This window comes from Lissotriton helveticus, chromosome 6 (assembly GCF_964261635.1).
Source record: "Lissotriton helveticus chromosome 6, aLisHel1.1, whole genome shotgun sequence".
NCBI lineage: Eukaryota > Metazoa > Chordata > Amphibia > Caudata > Salamandridae > Lissotriton > Lissotriton helveticus.
The window spans coordinates 2,029,928,406-2,029,955,207 of NC_136067.1; the positions used below are offsets into that span (position 1 = coordinate 2,029,928,406).

The 26,802-nt window shown below is 44.4% G+C and overlaps 1 protein-coding gene across 7 annotated transcripts in view; it reads left to right on the forward strand.

Moving 5' to 3' along the window:
* The window catches only part of SLC5A6 (solute carrier family 5 member 6), a 383,801-nt gene that overhangs the window by 355,285 nt on the left and 1,714 nt on the right, over positions 1 to 26,802 (forward strand). The gene's annotated exons all lie outside the window — the stretch shown is intronic.

Below are 26,802 nucleotides of genomic sequence, written 5' to 3' on the forward strand. Positions count from 1 at the left end.
GTTCGAGTCTAGTCGTTGGCTCAACATCCTGTGATTCTGGGCAAACAGCGTAATCTCCCCGTACCTACCAAAAAATGAATGTGTACTGTTCACGTGCAACCTAACTGCTGCTCGTGTAAAGGGCTCCAACACATTCGGGTCGAATTCGTGCTATATGAAAACTGGAAAAAAAATCTTTATATTTTATCCACCTCTTGTTTTCCCTCCTTCCTTCCCTAGTCTGTATCTCTCCATAATCTTCCGCCCTACTGGGTATTTCTTTCATCATCTCCTCCTCACCCTCACGCTCTCCTTCTTTCTTTTACTAGTTACTAGCCGTTTCTCACATTACCCCTTTTTTGTGGTTTTATATAGGCAGATTTCACCTGAAGGAATTTGAGCACTACACAAGGTCACATTCTTTTTTCTTTCCTATTTTATTAGCATAGTGAGATTAAGAGAAATGCCCAGCATCACTGGATGTTAAGCCCACACCGAGACTGGAACCTTGTTCCCCATTATTAAGTCGGCATCTCCCTTTCGCACAGACACACACACCTCTTTTGCCCCTGAGGCACCCCTCTTTATGCACACAGGCATGCGCTGTGTTCGTTCCTGTTTCGTCCTGTTTAGCAAAACCATATCTGACACGCTGCTCCCAATAATTGATGCTTCCCCTCAAGTGACCCAAGAAGGACGTTGTATTCCCGAAAACCTAATATAATTTAGACAAAGTAATTCAATTTTGGAAATGTTTGCATTAACTTCCTCTCATAAGAGGTCAGGTCTGTGTGGGTCTCAAGCATGCTATTTCTGAAGTTGCAGACAGCCTTCAGTAATATCGCAGATAGGTGTTGATAATGAAATAGTAACCGGCTGCTTTCAGTGCGCATGTCACTGCTATCAGTTAAGGTTTCTATTTAATGTGTTTATTTTATGAGATAACCAGCAAAAGTTTTGAACTGTTTTACAGTCAAGGTGGGTTTATAGTGGGGTATATGAGCAGCCCTAGACATTCATGACAGGGGTATCAAAAGTGAGTGCCAGAGCAAAATAAACATAGCCTTTTATATAAAGTTGTTATTTTTAGGGGTGGGCGTAGTTCGCGAAGTAGCGCTACGCGAAGCTACGCGAAGTGCACTTCGCACTACGCGAACTTCATGTAGCACTACGCGAGCTGCGTAGTAGCATGTTAGCACTGTGCAAGATGCGTTTTCAATGATTGCACAGTGCGGACAAGCATCCGGCACTGTGCAAGCATTGAAAACGGCATCTTGCACAGTGCGAGCTGTAGTTTTCTGCTGCTCGAGTAGATTATTACTCGAGCGGCAGCTTTCTGATAGATACATCTGCCGTGTGGATTCCTCACCTTGTGAATATCCCCTTGCGTCAGCAACATTCGGAAATTCTTTTTGTAGCTTCGCGCCGACATGGATCCGCACGTCACAGAGGCACGGCACCGCTCGCGACTCCGCTGACGTCACCGACGCCTATAATAGGCCCACGCCGGCGTGATGACATCAGTTCCCTTTTTTCCGCGTCGTCGACGCTAACGGTTTTCTGGGATCATACTGTAGCTTTACAGTAGCTTTGTTTCTATTATCCTATTATTGTGTCTATCTTGATATTCTTCGAAATGTCGTCGAAGAAAACTGGATTTAAAGCTTGCGGCGAATGTGGCAAAACTATGTCTATCACCGATCCTCATGAATGCTGTGTCTGGTGCTTAAGTTCCGACCATGACGTCGAGGATTGTCCTTGCTGCAAGAAGATGACTCCGAAGGCTTTAAGAGAGAGAGAGAGACGAAGCTCCTTGTGGCAAAACTTAAAAATAAGAAAGTTATAATGTCTTCGAAGTCTCGATCTCGACGGTCGAAGTCGAGGTCTCGTTCGAGGTCACGCTCGGAGTCGTCTTCAGCTCACGCTTCGAAGTCGTCGAGGAAGAAGCACAAGAAGAGGAGCCATGAGTCACGTCATCACTCTGAAAAGGACTCTAGTTCAAGACCGAAGTCCCAAGTCAAGCTTCTGAGTAAGGAAGTGGAAGTTTCAGAGTCGGAAGATCATAACTCTGTTGGTGAGGCTTCACATCCGAATTTACCCGAATCTCAGAAGCAGGTCCATTCTCCGGTTCCATCCAATCCTTCTGTTCAGGAGGATGAAGGTGAGGAGCAGGGGGCTGGTGAAGTCGAAGTTCCGGTGCCTGCGGGTTCGTCGACCCCGGTTCCTGGAATCGATGAAGAGGTCGACGTTGTATCGACTCCACCTCCTCAGGAACAACCCAGAGGTCCATATCCTGATTTTCCAACTCCAGGTCAGGATCCTTCTCAGTTCCTGAAAGCCATGTTTGGTGTCTATTCCAGGGCAATGTTCCCGTCTGGTGCACCTGTTGGTCCCACGGGTCCTATGGCTTTTAACTTGGGTGTTCCCCAGGCTTATGCCCCTGCGCCCTTCATGCCTTTTATGCCGGCTATACCACCGCATTGGCATTTTCCGACACCACCGGTGTCGTCGACGCCGAAGCGCACGACGCCGACTCCGTCGACGCCGGTCCCATCGACGCCGATACCTACGACTCCGAGGCAGGATTCTGCTCGACCTCGTATAAAAAGACCTCATCCGACTTCGGGTTCGACGCCGGCACCGACCCCGTCGGAGTCGATTCCGAATCCATTGGCTTCTGTTGTGAAGGAAAGATCTCGGAGAGAGGCCCAGAGACTTCTGGAAGAGGAAAGATGTCAATATTCGGATACTGAAGAAGGGGAGTTACAGGATTCTGAGGATCCTTTTGGGGACTTGGTTGAGGCCAGTGGACTTGAACTATCTCCTGAGTGGGACTTGGCTTCGGTGTCAAATGTACCATCGAAGGATGTGGTGCCTTATCACACCGTTATAAAAAAAGCAGCGAGTTTATTGAATATTACTCTGCCCACTGCTGATTATAAACCGAATATTTTAACTGAGGTTCTTTATTCACCCTCGTCTGTTATTGAACCTATGTTACCCTTCAATGATGCCTTATCTGAGCCCATCTATGAGGTTTGGAAGAAACCTTTATCTGCTCCGGCTGTTTCTAGAACAGTGGCGAGGAGATACAGAGTTGCACCTGGGGACCCTGAATTTTTATCAACACATCCCCTACCTGAGAGTTTGGTTGTGCAAGCTGCCTGCTCAAAGAGATCTGCTGGTGCTTTTCCACAGGTTCCTGGGGATAAGGAATCCAGAAAGCAGGATCAAACTGCCAAGAAGGTTTTCTCCTCAGCCAGTATGGCATTAAAGTCAACCAACGCAACATGTCTGATGGGAAGGTATATCCATGCCTTGATGGATTCTGTCAAACAGTTGATTCCAAAAATCCCTGAGGATGACAGAAAGGATTTTCAGGAGGTGGTATCGGACACTCAAGCAGCTGCGAGACAGGTGATTCAGAGTGGTCTGGACACTGCTGATTCGGTGGCGTGGGTCATGAGCTCTTCTGTGGCCACTAGGAGAGCTGCCTGGCTTAAATCATCGGAGTTCTCTGCAGACGTTCAGTCTGTTTTGATGGACTTGCCTTTTGATGGCTCAGGATTGTTTGGCAAGAAGGCTGATGCTGCCTTGGAACGTTTTAAGGACAGTAGGGCCACTGCAAAATCTTTGGGTCTCCAGTCCAGAGGTACTACTGGAAGACGCTTCAGGGGGTTTGGAAGATCTTCCTTTCGTTCTTACAGACCATCTCAGCAGCAGCCACAACAGCAGCAGAATACGCTGTACAAGTCGTACAGGGGCAGGCAAAGATCCCGCCCTAGAGGGCGTCAAGCTTCCTCCTCCTCTTCCTCCTCCCCTTCCCAACCCCCGGCCAACGCAGCAAAGCAGCCCTAGATCCGCCATTCCGGATCATGTGGGCCCAGTGGGGGGTCGGCTTACACATTTTCTACAAGATTGGGAATTAATAACATCGGATCTTTGGGTTCTCAATCTTGTAGAGAATGGGTATGCACTTCCTTTCCAGGAATTCCCTCCCAATTACCCTCCTTGCCAGGGTTATTGTTCGGAGGACCACCTGATTCTCCTGCAGGAAGAAGTCCTGGCTTTGTTCCGAAAAGGTGCAATAGAGGGGGTTCCAGAGCAGGAAAAGGGTCAGGGGTGCTACTCCCGGTATTTCCTGATCCCCAAGAAAGATGGCAGGCTTCGGCCAATCCTGGACCTCAGGATTTTGAACCTTTACCTGAAACAGGAAAAGTTCAAGATGCTCACTCTTGCGCAGGTTCTTCAAGCGCTGCTAGAAGAAGACTGGATGGTGTCGATCGACTTGCAGGATGCATATTTTCATATTCCCATCTTGAAGTCGCACAGAAAGTATCTCCGTTTTACGGTTGGGTCACAACACTACCAGTTTGTGGTCCTTCCGTTTGGTCTTACTACTGCGCCTCGAGTCTTCACCAAGGTGATGGCAGTGGTGGCAGCTTATCTCAGGAGAACGGGGATACATGTGTTTCCGTATCTAGACGACTGGCTGATCAAAGCGGAGTCGCCGGAGAAGGTGCTCCATCATCTGCAAGAGACAACTCAGTTGTTGCACAGGTTGGGTTTTTCGATAAATTTACCCAAGTCTCACCTGGTGCCATCACAGCGCAACCTGTTCATAGGTGCGGTACTGGACACTACTGTGTGTCGTGCATTCCCTCCTCCTCAAAGGATTCGCGACATACAGGAGATGATTCCTTTGTTTTACAATGGAGCGGTCGTTCCAGTCCTGAAGGTCCTTCGCCTGCTCGGTCTGATGGCTTCATGGATTCTGTTGGTCAACCATGCACGCTGGCATATGAGGGCGCTCCAGTGGTGCCTCCGCAGGCAGTGGTATCAGCACAACGGAGATCTCAGGGAGTCAGTGAAGATCTCCAGAGAAACTGCAGCGGATCTGTCTTGGTGGAGCGTGGAAGGCAATCTGTCTCAAGGGAAGCCTTTTCAGATTCCTCTATCGGTTGCCTCAGTGATATCGGATGCGTCCACTCTCGGGTGGGGTGCTCATCTGGGGGACCTGGACGTCAAGGATCTTTGGTCTCCAGAGGAAAGGTTGCTTCACATCAACCTTTTAGAATTGCGGGCGATACGTCTGGCGCTCAAGGCCTTCCTCCCTTCCCTTTGCGGTCAGTCTGTTCAGGTCCTGACGGACAACACGACCGCGATGTGGTACATCAACAAGCAGGGAGGAGTAGGGTCGCAGTGTCTCTGCAGAGAGGCTCTGCGTCTCTGGTCCTGGGTTCAGGACCATCGGATTTATATGATGGCAAATCATCTGGCCGGAGTTCAGAACGTTCGTGCAGACAGTCTCAGTCGGCAGTTCTCTGCCGATCACGAGTGGAGGCTCCATCCGGGGGTAGTTCACAACATCTTTCAGATGTGGGGGACTCCTCGGGTGGACCTGTTCGCCACTCGCGAGAATGCTCACTGCCTGTCATTCTGCAGTCTCCAGTATCCGATGCAAGGAGCCTTGGGGGACGCGTTTCAGTTGAGTTGGAGCTCGCAACTCCTTTACGCGTTTCCTCCCATACCATTGATTCCTCGGGTTCTGAGGAAAATTCACAAGACCGGGCCCAAGTCATATTGATCGCCCCGGATTGGCCAAGAAGGGTGTGGTATTCAGACCTTCTCCACCTCTCCTCTCACCCGCCGCTCCGTCTCCCTCACAGGGCAGATCTCCTCTCTCAAATGGAGGGGCAGGTTCTACACCCCCACCTCCAGACCTTACACCTTCATGCCTGGAGATTGAACGGGGCAACCTGATTTCTTTTTCTCTCCCTCACGATGTGGTGGATGTCATTTTGTCAGCCAGGCGTGACTCCACTAAGTCCATCTATTCTTATAGGTGGTCTAAATTTGTTACTTGGTGCAGGGAGAAGTCTATAGACCCTTTGAGGGCCCATTTATCTGATGTTCTCCAGTTTGCCCTTTCTCTGGCACAGCAAGGGCTTGCTGTGGCCACGGTGAAGGGTTATCTTTTTGCGCTGTCGGCTTTTATCTGTTTGCCTGACCAGCCTTCTCTTTTTAAATCTCCTATAGTTTTAAGGTTTTTGAAGGGCCTCACGAATAAGTTCCCTCCTACCCCTTTTATTGTGCCTCAGTGGGATTTAAATCTTGTTTTGACATTTTTAATGGGTGCTCCTTTTGAGCCTCTTCACAAATGTCCTATGAGGCTTCTGACTTTCAAAACGGTTTTCCTCGTTGCAGTAACCTCGGCAAGGAGGGTAAGTGAGCTTCAAGCTCTTAGTCACAAGCCCCCTTTCTTGTCCATTCATGCTGATCGAATGGTTCTTAGGACCAGGGCTGCTTTTCTGCCAAAGGTGGTGACTCCTTTCCACCTTGGTCAATCCATTACCCTTCCTACCTTTTATCCTCCCCCACACCCTTCCAAGGAGGAGGAGAGATTACACCGTCTTGACCCCAAGAGGGCGGTGTCTTTTTACTTGGACAGGACTAAAGACTGTCGTTTGGATGACCAGCTCTTTATTGGCTTTGCTGGCTGCAAGAAAGGAAGAGCGGTCCATAAGAGGACTTTGTCGAGATGGATCGTCCTCTGCATTAAGATCTGCTACTCTTTGGCCGGTAAGGAACCTCCAGAGGGTATAAGGGCTCATTCCACGAGAGCTAAGTCATCAACCTCAGCGTTGGCTAGAGGTGTGCCTGTTGAGGATATTTGTAGAGCGGCAACTTGGTCTTCCCTCCACACTTTCGCGAAGCATTACTGCTTGGATTCCGAAGTGAGGAGGGACGATCATTTTGCACGCTCTGTCCTTCAGGATTTCCTGGTCTAGAAGAGTGGACACCCTCCTCCGGGAGTGGGGACTGCTGTGGGACTCTATTCACAAGGTGAGGAATCCACACGGCAGATGTATCTATCAGAAGAACAAGTTACTTACCTTCGGTAACGCTTTTTCTGGTAGATACTATATCTGCCTGTGGATTCCTCACTGACCCACCCGCCTCCCCGTTGTCCACTCTTCTATACCGGAGTTTATGTAATGTATTATTTTATTGTCAAGGGGTTGTTTATTTCAAATGTTTTATTGCATTTGCTTCACACTGTGTGTGTTACCTTGATTTCTATACTGCGTATACTGTGTATATGTCTACTGTCATCGGTCCGTCCGTGTGCCTCGAAGGGCCTATTATAGGCGTCGGTGACGTCAGCGGAGTCGCGAGCGGTGCCGTGCCTCTGTGACGTCCGGACCCACGTCGGCGCGAAGCTACAAAAAGAATTTCCGAATGTTGCTGACGCAAGGGGATATTCACAAGGTGAGGAATCCACAGGCAGATATAGTATCTACCAGAAAAAGCGTTACCGAAGGTAAGTAACTTGTTCTTCTCAACGCGAACAGGTAGTTTCTCATAGAGAGCGGTCGCGAGCATGCGCAACCACTCACAATGAGAAACCTGATCTCCTCGCGTTGAGAATCTCGCAGGGATGTCATTTTGCTTGCTTGCGGTCGCGAACATGACGTTCAGGACCGCGAACAAGCAAAAAATGACCGCTGCACTACGCTACGCTGCACTACGCATGTTCGCACTGTGCTACGTGCCGCTCGCGTAGTGCGAAGTTGCGAAAACTTCGCAAACTCCGCGAGCGTAGCGTAGTGCTTCGCCCAGGGTTAGTTATTTTGTTAATACAAGCATTGGTGTATCATTTTAAAATAATCAACGGGATAATTGTGTGAACGATTGCATTTGTTTAAGTAAGGTATAAGCCTTACAAATACCATACCGACTATATTTGAGCTGAATCTTTCTGAGCATTGTATTTGTCATTCAACTAAAACTACTAACAAAAATAATAATAATAATCATAATCGTGCTATTTTATCAGTTTTATTGTTGCTGTTGATAATAGCATAATTATTCTTAGTAAGATTTCGTCGTATTATTTTGTTTTAGCACAGCAAATAGTAATACCAGTGTAAAAAAGTATCAAGAGATGAACAGTAGTATCCATAGAAATATATATTTCATTCAAATCTTAGCAAAATATCAAAATATAAAGACGAGAATTCATAGAGCACAAAGAATAAAAGCAATCTCCCTGTGATTCTTTTTGATACCGAGAAGGTAACTCAAATAAAACTAGAAGCTAGATGCCTAATTCATCTACAAAACTGTAACACTGGCGTCTATCTGAGATGTAATACGGGGTTTACCAATAAAAACAAGCATTGGCATAGCCAATAGGTCTCGCCTGTGGGACCTTATAAGTTTTTAGCCATGCAACAGCTGATGTTATTGCACCAAGGATATTGTGCTGCATAATTAAATACTTATAAGGTCCCAAAAGTGAGACCTATTGACTATGCCAATGCTTGTTATATTGTTTCTCATCTTTTGGTGAATGCTGCACTTTAATGAAATGCTGTTTGCACTATCTGTTATAGCACTTGACTGTTATGCACTTTGAATTCGTACTACTCATAGCTCCCAAACGTATTTATTGGAATATTGCACTTTAATGATATTCTTACTTTCCGCTAGCTAGGTTCGCACCTGTACAGTTCGGATTTTAGCAATACCCAGATTCTGTGAGAATCTTTTTGTTTCTTTTACCTATGGTGTTATATAATCGTTGATTGAGACATGATTTGTTGGGAAAAAATAAAAGTCTTAGGGCTAGTTTATCATGAGAGCATAAGAACAATAGTGTGTATGGCTGTAATTAACGTTTTCATAAACTGCACTTATAAAACAGCTTTTTATTGCTTATCTATTTATTGACTATTTGTGTTAAAAATGTGATTGTATGTTTAATGTACCGCCAAATAAAAAATACATTTAAAAAAGTGCTCTCCCTAACTCGGCTCCTAAACAAACTATTTAACCTCTGTCGACTTACTGCACCCTGTACCCTTCAAGATACGCCACAGTATGTTTTTCTTGGCCTCGCTGCCAATCTTTCTTCCCAATTTTCCTCGATCTCCCCCAGTGCCAAGCTTTCCTCACTTTCTCTGACCTCCCTGTTTCTGAAACCTGATTGGCCTAGTCACTGGGGGACATGAGCTGCACATTTCATGGGTTCAATTCCCACCTCCCTTCAAACACAAAGTATCTTAACTTGGCCGTCCTCTGGCACACAGATTCACGAACCCCTTCTACAAACCCCACTAAAGGATTTACTTCAGAAAACATCTCCACTGAATGCATCAAAAGGCTTTATTTTCAACTCAAAATGGAGAATTCCTTACTGGAATACGTTGGGGACCGTATCTTCTTGTGCAGCGTACAGCTTACTCCTGCTTGTATACAAGACTCCTTACTCCCCCAATAGTTAGTTCTTTTCAAGAGCTGCTTATCGCATCTATTTTTCTTTTTTTGTCGTCCGCACCCTTTTAGACGTAGACAACGTCCCAAGTCGTTTTGTCTCACAAATTCTCCCTTTGATCTGAGTTAGGGTGTTATCTATATTTTATATAGATTCTCACTCAAGTTCTGAAGTCAGTCCCTTTAAATGCCACAGTGCTGAGAGTAAGGGACCCTATCTCCAGCCACATACGGAACTCTACACGACCACATCGTAATTCCTGGCCACAGATCCGTACCTATCTGTTAGCCCTCCAGGCTCCTCTAATGGATCTAGACCTAGACAAGGACAAAAAATTTAAAACCCTATTGATCGGATGTTGCTAAAATGGTGCTTCAACAAAGCTTTCTCTCCTCCGTTTACTCAGTCTCTGTCCCACTTGCGATGATCCTGGTTTTAACTGCGTCTCAAAGTCACTCAGCGAACCCGAACTGGATATTACATGGAGAAACCCAGAATGGACATCTTCTGCAGGATTTTCTGGATAGTCCTTCTCAGGGAGGGTGTTCAGCTAGCAACAGTGGACTTCTCTTGCTGTGCAGAAGCTGAATGCATAGGGTGCAGTATGTTTCCTTAAGGGTCCCATTGGACCATATTGTAATTCTGTCACACCAATACTTCAATTTGCAAAGACGACGATGGCCAAAGAGAAGATCCACTTATGTTTTGGGCCTGATACTAACTGCTAGAGAAGGTCAAGTCTGACACTATCACACACATGCATACCCTATCCCTACTTCCCCGATCAATTTCCCAGAAATAGACTACTCTTACTGTTAAGAGACTTCTACCATGGCTCGCTGGCTGTTAATCGTGAATGAATTTACAAATATTGGAGATATTTCATCTCTAGCTGGCACTCTCAATAATTGGAGGATATGTGTAAGAAAACTCTTGTAATAAATATTGCATATGTTTCTCCACGGGGTAATTTGGTGTTGTACATAGTAAAGGCAGTGGTAAGAGATGGCTCGAGCAGGGGGTCCATGATCTGCCTGAAATGAGCTCTATACCGTTCAATAAGAGAAGTTAGCCGGGCTTTTATTGATCTTATTAGAAAAGTTAGGGTTGAGTTATTTCTAGAACTGTTAAAGGGGTAGAAATATTCTTAATGTCAGTGGGGTATTGTCTGAGAGTCTGAGAAGGATTAAAGCTTGGCTTCTTGTACTTTCTTTTTTGGCTTTCTGCATCTATAAGGTGCAGTCCAACCATAAGCGATGAAGGGGCAGTTTCCGGAAAAAATATCTAAAATGTAACCAGTTTACCAACAATGTGTGCAGGTTGTTTCAGGTTGTTTCAGATACCAGGGCTTGCACCTGGCTCATATTGCGGACAAACAGCTACTTACAACATAGGAAGGGCTGGGAGAGGATGTGGCGTAATGGCTGGAGCAGCCGACTTTGAAGCTGGGGAACTGGTTTGAGTCTCGGTGGAAGGCTCAACATACTGTAATTCTGGGCAAATCACTTAGGGCCTGATTATGAGTTTCGATGAGGCAGGAGCAGGTGGTACGCCACCAGAGCACTCCTACACTGCCAAAGGTCACCTCCCACCACATTACAAGTCAAGTTTAAAGTGGTCTGACGGACGGCATTGCAGTCCCATTGTGGTGCCATAGAAAAAAAGGCACTACAATGTGACCATACAACAAGGTTCCTGCATGGCATACACTCGAAATCCATGCCATGCAGAAGCTGGGGTGCATGCATACACGGGGGCACAACATGTGCTCCCCTGCATGCCTTCTTATGTAGAGAAGGCATAGGGGGCTCTTTTTTCCTTCCTCTCTGCTGTGGTTTTCATGGAGGAGGAATCTGCCACCAGAGAGGAAACTCGCAATATGCTTGGCCGAACCGCTGGGTCATGTATGAAGCTGGGTTTCTGTTGCAGTAACCCCACCACTTTTTGCCAGACTACTGATGCACTTTGACTTGATGTGCCCTGGGTCCCTGCCAATCAGGTTCCCAGGGGCCTGTGTTCTTTCACAAAACTGTACCTTACACCCCCAATTAGCACCTCCCTGGCCACATGTCAGTCCCTTGTAAAAGGTACCATGGGTACCAAGGGGACTGTGGCCAGAGCAGGCCTCTAAGGGGTGCAGCACTTATTGTGTCACCCTTAGAGGCCCTGTACCTTTGCACACACACACACTGCCATTGCAGGCTGCGTGTTTTGGTCCAGAACAAAGTGAAGAGTAGACATGGCACACATCCCTGTGTGCCATGCTTACAACCCACTGCCCTGGCATAGGTCAGCCAACCCTCTATCTGGGTGCACCATACCAGTGGTGAGGGTACCGGTGCATGAGCCCTGTACCCCTAAAGTGTCTAGACCAATTCTTAGACATTGTAAGTGCAGTAATGCCACTAAGAATATGTGGTGCTGGGAGTGTGTCATTGCAAACTCCACAGCACCATAATGACATTACTGAAAACTGGGAATTTTGGTATCAAATGTCTCAGCACATTAAACCCACACCAATGCAAGTGTGGGATTTAATGAAAAATGCACTCAGAGGGCATCTTAGAGATGCCCCCTGAAAAACGATGAGCCTCTGGTACACACCAGCCTGCCACCACAAGACATGTTTTGGGACCACTGGGCTGGGAGCCTTCACGCTCTGAGCCCAGAAACACAGCATTTCCTGGGCGGAGGTGGTCACACCTCTCCCAGGTCAGGAAGAGCCATCTCTGGCAGGGGAGCTTCAAAGGCCTTGCCGCCTTTGAAATGCGACCCTCAGCCTCTCATGCTATCAGGAGCAGGGCCCCTTCCTGTCTCCCCTCCTTTTCGGTAGGAAGACAGGCAGGAAAAATTTGCACAGCCCAGAATGTGTGTCACCTCTGCCAACCCCAACCCTCAGGTGGGGAGGACAAGGTGAAGCCCACTCTTGAGTGCCCGCCATTGGCTACTGACCTCAAGACCCCTAAAACACCCCTTGAATACCGTATTTAGGGGGCAGACCTGAACCAAGAGAGATTTCTGCAAACTACAAAGAAGGACAAAAGAAGACACCCAGTAGAGGAGACTACAGAGAAGAATTGACTTGGCCCGAGCCCTACCGCTCGTCTGCAGTTTCCAGAGAGCCTGCGCCAAAAGTCACCTTGTCCTGCTGTGATGTATTCCTATAGGTTCTGTATCGATCCCCCTATTCCTGACCCTATTCTGGTTAACAAACTAACAAGTTAACTAGCAGCCATCCCATGAGGCAGAAAACCCCCATGATGCAGAAACCGTTATCTGATAAAGCCACACTACGGCACAGGAACGTGTTATCTGATTAGGTCATAACGCTTGCCATCTAATTAGACAAGCGATATTCCTCCAGCCCCTGATAAGGCATACGGAGTTCTCAAAACAAATCAAACCTATGACAACCTGGGAAAAACCCTGCGGCCATTGTTTTGATTTCACCGAGAACTTCAGCAAAAGAATGTGCTAACGACCTGGTCGTATGACATCCTTATTGACGTATCTATGTCCATCCTTACGTCAATCTCGGCACCTTAAAGGTATAAATATTACCGATATTGCCCTATGCAAACACACGCGGTGGTGACGAGATCGGAGCAGCCAGACTTGCCGAAGCCCAGAGCAGAGCAGACCCCGCTGGCGCAGCCCCGCCTTCCTGACGCGCTGAGAACGAGAAGCTGTCTATTCTCCTGCCGAGAAATCCAGCTCCGGCGCTTCCGGGTAGCCCTCGCAGGCAGCCTGGAATATCGAGGCCAGAGACCAGAGATACCATCCCTCATCCATCCTAGATTCCAGGTACAGAACTGAATAACCCCTCACAGAGAATTCTTTAGTCAGTCACTTGGCAAAACAAACTTAATTTAAACTGTAACTTTCTATTCCCGCCCACGCATTAGACTTAGGTCAGGTACACGGGGTAGGCGTAGTTAGAAACACCAGTTGAGTACGATTAGTCAAATGTATATGTGTATGTAATATATCTTATTCATTTTAAACCTTCATATGGCTTAGAAACCATATCAATGTTTTTACAGTATTATTTTATACTTCTGCTTTTAATGTATGCACTTTACTTAACCATAAGTATTGCAATAATATCGATCCATTTCTCTTGTATGAGAAAAGAGACTGATCAATAAATAACATCTTTTATTGAACACGCCCGTCTCTTCCTTTTCTCTACAATCTGATGAGACTAAGAATGCACGTACTGACTGAGTAAAATAAATTGCCTTTTGTTCACACGACTCTCGAGATACACTCTTGATTAGGGGAGAGCAAAGTTGTCATGTTCTATGGTTGTCAGAAACTAAATCCCTTCTTGTCTATCCAGGGAGGTTCAACTCCTCCTTGCCTATTCGAGAAAGTTTCTAGTGAACTCTGAGCTAGCTGGCAAACCCAAAACTTTAAGTCTAATATCGACAGTAGTAGACCTAGTTAACGTCTGGTCTAGGCCTATACTATTGAAGGTATTATTCCAATGCGCAGAGCCTATTGGGATAATAGGAACTACACTACATGGCGCCCAACGCGTTTGGAAGGGCGATAAAACTAACGTAAGTCATTTAGAGTAACTCAGTCGTGCTTTCTCACTCAGACCCTTTTTCCCATAATACTCCAAAGACGTCTGGAGTGGGTGAAAGGTAATATCCGCCAAACCTCGCAGGAGGAAACTCCTATGTATGGTACTTGGTTTAGTCAACGTTGAAGGATAAACCGTTCCAAAATATTGTGCATCTAATCTTTGTTTCCATAGAAACCTGATCTGCAAACAAACTAAATAACCATCCTGTCGGTAAAATGGTAGACAGTGATGATGAAAGAGAGGCAGTTAGATTAGCAACTGAACTCGCAGCAGATGATACTGCACTGCAAGAAGCAGACCAGGATATAATACTCATCCCGGTCATCAAAAGGAAATCTATAACCTTAAAACTTATAGAAAATGGACTGACACCTAGAGGTGGTACAGTCATATTCGTAATTGAGGCACACGAATATCGGCAGACAGAGGTATACTATTCATGGATACATTTTCCAGCAGCAAATGCTGTAACAAAGTACTTCCACTATTATAAAACAGAGGAACCTCCTAATGAGTACACTCCTTTCGAGGAGGTGGAAGTACCACTTAAATTTCAAGAGCACCTGCTCTTATTTAATGGCGCCCTAAAACATAATAATCACATCACCAGGCTCGGTCCCTTAGGGAGACCAGGAGCAACGTGGCCGGTCCTAGCCGGATACACACCACATCCAGAGTTCGAAAGAATGCCTGCAGCAGATCTTTTAGTACAACTAAAACAATTAATAAAGATACATAGACAATTAGTCCAATATGTGATGCGGACTTCAACAATTCAGCCAGCAATTAAAATTCCACAGCTGACCCCTCACCAGGGGAACACAAATAAAATTACACCACAGAACATACAATCCTGCCTAGGTAAAGTACCAGCTAAACGGGAACAAATACCATTCTGGTTAGCACAAAAAATCACCCAAATAGAGGCTGTGTTTCCAGACACCACCCCGTTAGAAAAACACAGGATTCTGACTATCTGTCTTCCAATGGGAATCGCACCACACATTGAGGACTGTGACACTTGGGGTACAGTCTTTGCTTCCATCTACACAAAAACGCACGGTGTTCCATCCATTTCGTTAATACCAGATGTGCTCAAACAAATTCAAGACGAATATGGTCCAGAACCCGCTTTAACTCTTGGTATGAAATTACTAAAAGACTTCAAGCAGGTCTCGGCTATATTATTAGCCAACATAAAGGGAGAAGCAGCAAACGTGGCGATCCGCCAGAGGCTAAAAGAGACAGATATAGCAGACCAACCAGCTGAAATTGCCAGAATCATAGAAAAATCCTATGAGGAACTAGGTAGAGATAGTTTAGGTGGAATACCAGTAAAACCACAACTGATTGAAAGTCCTGAAAAAATATTTTTTAATAATAACTCAACATCACAAAAAAAGAGCTGGGATGGAAACAAACAATCCAATCCTAAAGAAAAGAAATTCCAGTCCAGAGGAAGGTCTCCTAGGCGAAGAGAAAAATCTCCGAACCAAAGACACAGGTCACCCCAGAGTGACCCCTCTGGGAAAAGATATAACCTTAGAAATAGGGATAATATAAAGAAGCCTGATAGATATCAAGACATTGATACACGTCCCTCTCAATCTTTTCAGACTTCCTCGCAGAAATCGGAAAGAAGAGGACGATCAGAACAAAGAGAAGAGCACGCCAAGTCCAAAGACAAGGAACCTGCTCAGCTAAAAAAGAAATTACAATTTCCAAAAAAGAAGGTAGCCAGTATCAAGGTAGTTAACAATGCCGAGAATACTGAGGACACAACTGAAAAACGGAGAATGGGCTCAGACAATGCTAGACAGCGCAGCAGAAGTGAGCATAGCTCGCAAAGTCCTTATGAATCATCTGGAGACAGTGGACACGAATGAATATCTTCAAGTGGAAACTGCAGACACCAGAGTTAGCAAACCTCACAAAATATATGAAATAACTTTACGTATAGAGGGGGATAAGACTAGAAAAATAAGGGGACTATTTTGGGATAATCTCTCCAAGGGCTATGACATCCTTCTAGCTGAAAAAGACTGGCCACCAGAGTTTGTCAGGGATTGCCCTCATGGCGAAGAAATAATTATGCCTGCCTTCTCAAATCACATCCCAATTCATAAAAAATACACACTTGCTAGAAAGTGGGCAGTAGCCCTAGCTCCTGCTTTATATAAAAATCACGTAGGATGGGATGAGGACTCTCCTCCTCACAAAATCCAGTTAAAATCACAACCTACTGCACAGAGGCAGTACCCAATTAAGCAAGAAGCTAAAAAACCGGTAAAAGAAATCCTAGATCAGCTAGAATACCAGGGGGTGATTGAAACTTGCACCTCACAAATGAACAACCCTTTGTTTCCGGTCTCCAAACCAGACAATTCATATCGTCTAGTTTTGGATTACCGACACCTTAACTCATGTTGCAAAACTTTTGCAGTGCAAAACTCGCATAGTGCTGCACTAATGAATAACATAGTGCGCAAAAAATACAAAACAACATTAGACATCTCTAATGGATTCTTTTGTCAAAACATAGCACCAGAGAGCAGATATTTGTCTGCATTCTCAATAAATGGCACTCAAAAACAATTCTGTCGGTTAGCCCAGGGGTACAAGAACAGCCCGGGAGTATTCTCAGCGAGAGTAACAGAATTACTACAAACATATGACGACGAAGCATTATCATATGTCGACGACATATACTTAACAGATGATGACTTGGAGACTCACTTGAAGAGAGTGAACACCATAATACTTGGGTTCGCAGCAGAGGGTTACAAATTCAACTTTAAAAAATCCAGAATTGCCCATCTGACAGTCCTGTTCTTAGGATATGAATTATCAAGTGAAGGCAAAAGCCTGGCTGACAATTTTCTAGAGAAATGTGCCGTACTCCAAGCACCTAGAACACTAAAAAACCTACAGTCAATTCTAGGCTTCCTAAATTTCGGAAGAACATACATTGCAAATTACGCAGAAAGGGTCAAACCCCTTTATGATCTAATAAAACCAGATTTTAAAAGAACCAATTGGACTCAAATACACACAGAAATTCTGAGATCCTTACAAACAGACATGCTAATTAAAACAAAATTAGAAACACGTGATAACACACGCAATCTTGTGATTCGAGTCATCCCAGGAAGATGCGGATTCACATACCTGACCTCTAATGAGGGAGAAAAGGTACCAATTGCATTCAAATCACACTTGTACACTAAGGCTGAAATGAAATTCAGCCCAACGGAAAAAATTCTAACTGCAACACAGACAGCTATAGCAAAAGAACGAGCCCTGGCACAAGGTAAACGAATAATAATCGTGACACCGATACCAGCCCTAGAGGCGGTAACAAAGGCAAGCATTCCAAATGCTAAAGCGCTCCATCCGAGATGGATACAATGGGCTAATTCTCTTGCTGCAACAGACGTGGCATACGAATTTGATCCTAACTTAAAAACACAAGAATTTCTCCAATATGAATTTGAATGTCCTCCGCCGACCGAAATTCTGCCTCTAGAACATTACGGCTGTATAATATACACAGACGGATCAGCACAACCCGCAGTAGGGGGTAAACAAGCCTACAGTGCTGCGTGCGCGATCGTTAAAGGTCGCTGGCACGAAGGGAAATTTAAACCAGCTATCACTAAAACACAATCTCTAGGAGATTGTACAGCTCAGTGAGCTGAACTACTGGCGTTCAAGATGGCGCTTGAAAATACCGATCGAGAATTCCTCACACTCATAGTGTGCGATTCGTATTATTGCGTTCAATCTTACAATGAATACTTGCAGATCTGGCTTCCGAATGGTTTCAAGGATGCGAAAGGTGGCACAATCAAGCATAAAATGCTCTGGGAACAAGTAGTTCTTTTACAGAAAGAACTACCAAAGACTCACGTGATACATACGCTGAGTCATCAACGTGATGGCGTTCACGTTGCAGGGAATTTATTGGCTGATGAGGCAGCGAAGGCAGCTGTGCAAACAGCTTCCGTAGCTGCCATCACACGGTCAAAAACAAAAATAGACAGCGAAATATTACAGGCTGTCAGCGCTACAGAAAAGGATTCGATAGAAACACTCCCGAAAGGCTTTCTAGTAAAATACTCATACATAACTGATGCAAACAATGTTCCTTTTGCTCGAATCCCTGGAGTGGGGGATAGGGCAATTCCAAACATGGAACATAGGTTGGGACTGATAATAGCGGCACACGAAGGGCTTGCTTCTATACATGCTGGCGTCTCAGCCACAGTATCATTATTAAAACAGAGATACTGGTGGCCACAAATGAGAAGACAAACAAGGAACTATGTTTTAGAATGTGAAATATGTCAAAGAATGAAAGTATCAACGGTGAGACGCCCAGCGCAGACGCCCCTTCTAATCTCGGATAAACCATTAGCCTGTGTTTACCTAGACCACTGTGGTCCCTTACAAAGGGATGGTAACTATAAATATATCTTGGTTGCAGTGGACTCATGTACGAGATTCATATGGATGTGGCCCCAGCGAACGGCTGACGCCAGAACTGTTATAAAAGATTTGCGAGTCTTTATCGGCACATACGCAATTGGCATGCTGCATTCGGACCATGGTCCTGCTTTTAGCTCTAGAGCTTATAAGGAGGCCATGGTCAGCATGGGCGTGACATTGCGGTACTCTTGTCCATTTCACCCTGAGGGGAACGGAATTGTTGAAAGAAAAAACCGTGACATAAAGCAATCTATAACGGCAAAGGTATTAGGTTCGGGAGCTGGGTGGGTCAAACATCTAATAAGTGTCCAACGTAGTCTAAATAACCTGCCAAGAAATTCTCTAAAGGGATTCAGTCCGTACGAATTATTATTTGGAACTAGGATGTTAATCTCTGACCTTGACAGTCAGACTTCAGTGGTAAAGGAAAAAAGCTTTGATATCAAAGATCGTTTGGCTATTTTACAGGACTTAAACGAAACAAGAAAAGACCTGAGCAACATAAAGTTGAAACAGCAGCCAACAGCCACTGAAGAACCACCACCTGTCCCAGCAAGACCTGTCTGGATTCCAAAAGTCGGGGATCTAGTCAGAGAAAAGATCGCGGTAAAGAAGGAATTTGGGCCTTCTTACAGAAAAGCAGTTCCTGTCTTGTCTGTCAACGGGACAAGATCAGTAGTACTACCGCCGCTTGCTGGTAAAAAGGAGAACCGAGTTGTATCCATCGACCTGGTAAAACCACAATCATGTGGCCGATAACAAATAGTAGGCCAAGTGGACTCCCCATAAGTAGCAGAACACCAAGGTTCGCTACTAGTACAGAGGTCCTAACAAAGAGGCTAATCACATTCGAAACGCCTACAGAAGAACGACAAGGACTATGCAATAATGCAATGGAACTTAGACCTCTGAACACCCAAATAAAAACATTTAGCAGAGACACACCAACCTATAATGAAGTAACAAACGACTATGCAAGAAACAGTAATCCTGAAACAATTGGAACAATTGACAGAACTGCATCCGGCTACTTCATAAACTTCGATGATTCCTCCGAAGGCTTCGCTGAATCAAAAACACAGCCATCATCAAAAACCTTTAAAGATAAAGCTAAAGAACTTTTGAAACAACTAAAAGAAACATATCTGATTTCTCCATGGATTGAATTTTGGGTGGGTTTTGGTGCATTTATCCTCATACTTTGGCTCATCATGGTACTAACTTTGGGACGCTTCATTGAGGGAAAATATGCTAAAATGGACACAGCAAGTCAGAAAATCAACTTGATCCTCAAACCACACACATCTTCACACGTCGAGAAAAGAGAACTTTCTTCAGTCAACTTCACAGCCAATCCTATACCGGGTGGGGTAGCATGGGACAAAACTGACTACGAAATTTATGGTCCGGTTGAAATCCTGAAATATCCACACCAAATTAAGATCTCATTGAGTGACTTTGTAAAACCAAGCTCATTTGCTGATGATTGGGACTTTGAAAGTATAAATAATATGATGTCTGACTTAGTAATGTCTGCTAAATTTACCAAACATGATTATTTGCAGGGTTCGACAAATTATGATAGTATGTACTGTTATAACCACTATGATAACCATTTTCTACATAGATCTGCACAACCTAGAAATGTTTTAAATTATAATCAATGGGAACATTGTGCAACCCCTCCAAAAGGAAGCTCAAGAACCATTTATGACAAATATTCATACTTTTCAGGTTTCAACACAAGTAATGCTGAAACATTTTATTTCAAATTGTCAAATAAGACAGGGACAAAGACCATGATAACAAACACGAAATTGTTATATTCAGACTCATTCTTTGAACAAATGAATACTTTTGGTTTTGATTATTGGGACAAAAATGTTGAAGTAAAAAGTGTTTGGGGTACAAAAGAATGGCAAGTACAGGGTATAGAATCCTTGTTTAGAGCCTGCATGATCCCAGAACAAATTATATTTTTAAATGACACTGTTCATCAAACCACCTGTCTTGGCTTAGCCAAAATAAAAGACTTAAATAAACCGTCTATTCCAAAACCAACATTGAACAGCAATAGCTCCACAGATGAAGAGATAGACGTAAATTATGTATTAAACCAAAACAGAACACATCCTGATTGGAAACAGTGGTTGATCTGGCCCACAGATACTAATAACTGTCAAAACAGATTCCTGAACAAAACACAGGGGTTCAAAATGACCAGGCCAGACCCTAGATATTCCCAAAGACAACACCCAGGAATAATAACCACCTACAGTGTGGGCAAATTATGCCTTCAATGGCTACAGACTTCCACACTGGCAGAAATTAAGCAACACCTAACTTTACTTACTGATGGTGCTGACTTGCGTGATTTCATTATGGGACCGCGCAAACAGCGTCAGAAACGTTTCATAGCAGCCTCTGTATATGCAGCATACAACGAGGCCTGGAAGGTGACTCAAATTGAGACAGCAGAAAGAATACGGGAAATTGACCGTATTAATTTGGAAAAATCACTTTCTGTAGTGGACAATGGGTTAATGACTCTGTCCTCCAGAATTTTTTCTCTGGACAGCATTGTGTCTTCAGCAATCGACATAATATCGCAAGACTTACTGTTGTTACAACACGGTCAGTCTCAATTGCGTTCTATTGTACAGCTTGGCTGGATGTTACAAAATCTGCGTTCAGGCTATGTGCCTTGGCGTTTAATCAACACAACGTCACTTTTCAATATCTTTAACCTTACTGATAAACAAATCAGTATGGCCCAGAAGGGTGCTGATTATACAATCCTGAGCATTGAGAAACTCGAAAGATTACCAGTGACAATGTCAGAACGACCTGTCAGTGAATGGATAATACATGGGATAATTAATATTCCTATATCAACCTTCAGGTTTCAATACTGCCAAAAATATATACAGGCTGGCATGTACGAAAAATTGGGAAAAGGATACATTAAAACAACATGGAACCTGCCCTATTCACATGCATGTGTCAGTAATAAAGGACAGAAAGTGTTTCTTACTGGCAATAATTGTGCGATGTCACTAAGCGGTACACTTCTGTGTAACGGAATTAGTTTGCATGGAGCCTGTGAAGGGAACTCAAATAACCTTTCATGTCACCAGCTAGGCACACCTGCTACAGAGATAGAACCATTCTTTCAAAGACTCTATAATGGGAGTTACATTCTAATTGTGGACCGCAGATTCTGTAGTCTTATGCCCGGGACTCCTTATCTCGTAACTACGACTGCGAAGGTCAAGTGCTGTGGACGCTTATTGTTCCCCAGCTCCTTTCCAGACAGGGAGGCAAGGGCATGGCCCAACTTGAAAATTACTTCTATTCGAATAGATACTTTAAGCAGAATGAAAACAGTGCTTCTTCAGACGCCGACAAGGCTCACGTCATCAAAAGAAACGTATGATCTCCTAGTCGCAAGGACGACTGCAGAGATACATTCATTGTTATCGACTAATTCCCCCATACATTTCGCAGAAATCCTGAATGAAATCTTAAATATTTCTGATACCAGTGGAGTCTCAAAAGTATTTAAGACAGTATTTTCGATGGCATTAACACCATTCAAAGCCATACTGGGTATTTTTCCAGATTTCGTCCATTCGATTTTTGGCGGACTTCCCCTCATTTTAGGACTAATTGCAGGAATCCTATTCTTAGTCCTTATATTTCGTTATGGCAAACCATGTCACAGACAAAACACCTGCGACAAGGGAAGAAACAATCCTAGCCATTGGATACCGGGACCGGATATCAAAAATCCTGGGACTACCCCGGCTTAGAGACCTGAACATGACTTGGTTTCTTTCATTTCGACCAATGTGGCATCGATGTGTTTTACCTGTATTAAGGTGCCTGCTATGCGGAGAAGAATGCGTGTTAGACACCTGTCTGACGCTACAATCGGATGCGCCAATGGATGCAGAAACATTGTTGAGTCCAACAAAGGCTCATGCTTTGTGCTGCCCTCAACGGCTACCAATCCTGATGACGGCATTCGTGGAAGCTTCACCACTACGATTAAGGGGTAGTGAGGTTCAAAATGAAAGCAGCATCGATCAGGTACGACCTTCTGTCAGCAATCCAAATCAGAATGTCAATGGAGACAATCATGCGCACGAATGCATGGTTACACCTATTTCCGAGTTAGTGGAACTCTCCCAGGAAGCTGTTGACAACTTTTTCGAGAGTCTAAATGATATGATGTTCTCACCAGAGCAGAAATAAAGACTTCTGAGCAGGCTCGTACACGGCGTTCCCTGAATTTGGCCTTCAACTAGAAAAGCAAAATACCATGAACATTTTTCCCTCCAGTTCACGGACAGCAATTTTTTCAGCAGCCCCAAAATATTTTTGCATATTTTTCGGGACACTATCTTCTGCTTAAAGTAAGAACTATTCTTAGAGAACTAAGATTTCTACTTTTAGATAGCTTATAGACATTAGCTGCCCGCTGGTATGTTTATAATTATTTTATTCTGTGATGGAATGGTCTCGAACTTTTTTCTGTATTAAGAGCCATTTCATGTGTAAATTCTCATATACCATTTAGCAATAATGTATACAAATGCGTGATTACTTTAGCATTATTTCACAGCTTGAGTGCATACAATACATGTAAATGCTTTTTTCTTCCGTATATTTGATAATTTCAAAATGCATTTATGTATTTTGGGGTGGTAAGGTATACACGATACTCTACAGTATGTTTTACTATGCATAGATTAGTAAATATGTCCATAGTTAGCGTGGAGTGGGTGTGATGTATTCCTATAGGTTCTGTATCGATCCCCCTATTCCTGACCCTATTCTGGTTAACAAACTAACAAGTTAACTAGCAGCCATCCCATGAGGCAGAAAACCCCCATGATGCAGGAACCGTTGTCTGATAAAGCCACACTACGGCACAGGAACGTGTTATCTGATTAGGTCATAACGCTTGCCATCTAATTAGACACGTGATATTCCTCCAGCCCCTGATAAGGCATACGGAGTTCTCAAAACAAATCAAACCTATGACAACCTGGGAAAAACCCTGCGGCCATTGTTTTGATTTCACCGAGAACTTCAGCAAAAGAATGTGCTAACGACCTGGTCATATGACATCCTTATTGACGTATCTATGTCCATCCTTACGTCAATCTCGGCACCTTAAAGGCATAAATATTACCGATATTGCCCTATGCAAACACACGCGGTGGTGACGAGATCGGAGCAGCCAGACTTGCCGAAGCCCAGAGCAGAGCAGACCCCGCTGGCGCAGCCCCGCCTTCCTGACGCGCTGAGAACGAGAAGCTGTCTATTCTCCTGCCGAGAAATCCAGCTCCGGCGCTTCCGGGTAGCCCTCGCAGGCAGCCTGGAATATCGAGGCCAGAGACGAGAGATACCATCCCTCATCCATCCTAGATTCCAGGTACAGAACTGAATAACCCCTCACAGAGAATTCTTTAGTCAGTCACTTGGCAAAACAAACTTAACTTAAACTGTAACTTTCTATTCCCGCCCACGCATTAGACTTAGGTCAGGTACACGGGGTAGGCGTAGTTAGAAACACCAGTTGAGTACGATTAGTCAAATGTATATGTGTATGTAATATATCTTATTCATTTTAAACCTTCATATGGCTTAGAAACCATATCAATGTTTTTACAGTATTATTTTATACTTCTGCTTTTAATGTATGCACTTTACTTAACCATAAGTATTGCAATAATATCGATCCATTTCTCTTGTATGAGAAAAGAGACTGATCAATAAATAACATCTTTTATTGAACACGCCCGTCTCTTCCTTTTCTCTACAATCTGATGAGACTAAGAATGCACGTACTGACTGAGTAAAATAAATTGCCTTTTGTTCACACGACTCTCGAGATACACTCTTGATTAGGGGAGAGCAAAGTTGTCATGTTCTATGGTTGTCAGAAACTAAATCCCTTCTTGTCTATCCAGGGAGGTTCAACTCCTCCTTGCCTATTCGAGAAAGTTTCTAGTGAACTCTGAGCTAGCTGGCAAACCCAAAACTTTAAGTCTAATATCGACAGTAGTAGACCTAGTTAACGTCTGGTCTAGGCCTATACTATTGAAGGTATTATTCCAATGCGCAGAGCCTATTGGGATAATAGGAACTACACTACACTGCAGCAAATGACCTTCTGAACCCCCGGGAGTTCTGACTGCCTTCTACAAAGAATGGATCTCCTGTGAACAGCAGCTCTGTTAAAAAGAAACAGCCAAGATATACTCCGAGCCTGCTGAGGACAAAGATACCTGACGGCTGGAGCCACCACTGCATCTGACGCCTACGGCCTGAGTCCGAGTGGCACACTGGTCCCAACGAGGTCCCCCAGCACTCCAGAGTCCGAGTCAACCATGGGCTGACGCCTCTAGGACTCCCCAACGTCGCCTGCAGTCTCTGCACAGAGACCTGCGCGAACCGCGAGTGGCCTGCTAAGGTGAAATCCAACCTCAAAAGACACCCCTGCATCCAGCCACTCTGCGCCCTGGAGAGGAGAACCCAAGGTGCACCTAGGACCCTGACCCCTACAAATTACCTCTTAGTTTATCCCGGAAGTCTTCCTGGACCGAGCCTGCAGCCAAAATCCAAAACCGGCAACTCTCAACAGGGCACCCAACGCCACAACAGAACCTTGCACACGGCCGTACCTGTGTTGCTGTGGGTGCACTTTAGGTGCTAACTGGGATTACCCTTTGCCCTGAGCCTAACACCAGAAGCTTTGCTCCCACAACTGTGTGGCCTGCTTGTGAGCAGCCACCAACCGGAGGCCCCTTATCCCCCATTGGATAACATTGGGCCTCAGCACTGTGGACCCGGCTGCCCTATTGCCGCTGAGGGTGTTTTGGGAGTGCATCCTTGACCCTGGGGGAACCCAGGTTCTAACCCCAGAAAACTAACTCCCAAATCTAAGTACTTACCTTGAAAGCGATATCTTCATTTCCTCCCATTTGACTTCATTGACTGCTTTCTTGTGAAAATTGTTGTGTGGAGTTGGTGTTGTATGAGTACTTGAAAAATTGCAAATATCTAAAAACTTCTTTACTTACCTTATCTCTAGGAAATGTCACAGTGTGATATCTAAGCATATCACAAACTGAGTAGAAAAATAATCCATAAAGTAATCTGAAGAGTAATTAAAAGTAATCTAACCGTAATTTCCACTGTATTGAATGTATTTACAAACCTGTAACAAAGACATTTTCATTCAGCGTGCTTGTTGTTCAACCTGCCTTGAAAAGTACTATTTACACTTACCTGTGCCAGGCTTGCTAGGGTCTATAAAAGTAATATAAATAATTAATATTTCTATACAAATCAAATTGGTCTGAGTTCAGTCTTTGAGTGTGTGACATCATTTGCTGCCTGAGTGTGTACAACAAATGCTTAACACTACCCTCTGATAAAGACTTACTGCTCGCCCATACTACCACAAATAGAGAGTAAGGTGCTATCTATTTTTACCTCTGCCTACCTTTGGGGTTCCACTGGACTCTGTGTACACTGTACCTCATTTTGGTGTAGTATATACAGAGGCAGCATCCTAAAGCCCACCTCCAGGAAATGGCAGTTCCCTGGCAGCTGTGATGGTCTCATGGCAGCTCCATGGCAGTCCCACCGTCCTAGTTGTAATAGAGCAGTCGGAGCGCCGGTGCAGGGGTAGCTGGACCGCCACCACCGCATCCCCACAAGTCTGACGGCCATCGGACTGCCATACTCTTTATCTGCCCTTAATCTCTCTGTGCCTAAAAATGAATGTGTCTGTCTGTAATGCAACTGGTGCTCATGTAAAGTGCTCCAATACCTTCTGTTCGAGTTTGCCGTATATAAAACTGCAAAAAAGGGGTGGTAGCAGAATTGAAGGGTTCAGACGATGTCTGGATTACATTACCTCTCTCAATCATGGCTTGGAGCGCAATAGCCAAAATGGTAATTCTGTTGTGATCTTTATATGTAATGCACATCTTGATCCCATGAAACAGAAAATGTTTAGAGAGATAGATAAGCTGATGGTTTTGTTGGTTTGGGCTACGAAGACAAGTAGGGTTCATTTTGAAATGATTAATTTAGCTTGGGAAGGTGTGAATATATTATATATAGATTATATGATATATGATATATAATGTAGATTTTCGAAATGTCAACCAGATTATAAAATTCCATTCATATCTCATACCACTTATCGACTAAATGATAGAGCATTTAGAGGAAGCAAAACACCTTACTATATTAGACCTCACCAAGGTTTACTAGCAGATTCTCCTGAGTCAATAGGAGAAAGAAAAGGAAGCCTTCTTAGCCCCCGATGGACTATGTCAATTTACTGATTTACCTTTCGTATTACATGGGTCTCCAGCAGCATTTCAAAGACTGATGAACTAGTTATGATAACCACTTTGAAACTATGCAACAGCAC